This window comes from Pinus tabuliformis, chromosome 7, assembly GCF_031772625.1.
Source record: "Pinus tabuliformis cultivar Carrire ecotype Pingquan chromosome 7, CPIR1, whole genome shotgun sequence".
Classification (NCBI taxonomy): Eukaryota; Viridiplantae; Streptophyta; class Pinopsida; order Pinales; family Pinaceae; genus Pinus; species Pinus tabuliformis.
The window spans coordinates 1,635,796,899-1,635,797,647 of NC_142293.1; the positions used below are offsets into that span (position 1 = coordinate 1,635,796,899).

At 55.8% G+C, this 749-nt stretch overlaps 1 non-coding gene across 1 annotated transcript in view; it reads right to left on the reverse strand.

The window, feature by feature from the left end:
• Window positions 1–667: 667 nt before the first annotated feature.
• Window positions 668–749, reverse strand: part of LOC149254585 (18S ribosomal RNA) — a 1,806-nt gene continuing 1,724 nt past the window's right edge. Inside the window, exon 1 of the ribosomal RNA XR_016267694.1 lies at window positions 668–749. This exon is cut by the window's right edge and continues 1,724 nt beyond it. This is a non-coding gene — a ribosomal RNA (18S ribosomal RNA).

The following is a 749-nucleotide window of genomic DNA, read 5'->3' on the forward strand; positions in this document are numbered from 1 at the left end:
GGCTCGTTCGCCCGGGCGTGCCCTCGCCCGAACGACCCACCCGAACGAGTTCACACGGACGCCCTCAAATGACCCGCCCGAACGATTTTGCATGGACACCCGAATGACCGAAACGAAGTGACAAGGGAGAGCTGGGAAAACGAGCTGCACGAACGTGCACAAAGCCAACCTCGGGTCACAACTTAGCAGTTTTCATACGGGCTCGTTCGTCGGGGTGCGCCCTCGCCTGAACGACCCACCCGAACGAGTTCACACGGGCGCCCTCAAACGACCCGCCCGAACGATTTTGCATGGGCAATCGAACGACTGAAACAAAGCAACAAGGGAGAGTCAGGAAAACGAGCTGCATGAATGTGCACAAAGCCAACCTCGCGTCACAACTTAGCATTTTTGATACAGGCTCGTTCGCCCAGGCACGCCCTCGCCCGAACGACCCGCCCGAACGAGTTCACACGGGCGCCCTCAAATGACCCGCCCGAACAATTTTGTGTGGGCGCCCAAACGACTGAAACGAAGTGACAAGGGAGAGCCGGGAAAATGAGTTGCATGAACGTGCACAAAGCCAACATCAGGTCACAACTTAGCATTTTTTAATACAGGCTCGTTCACCCGGGCACGCCCTCACTTGAACGAGTTCACACGGACACCCTCAAACGACCCGCCCTCACACGGATGCAGGTTCACCTATGGTAACCTTGTTACGACTTCTCCTTCCTCTAAATGATAAGGTTCAATGAACTTCTCACGAC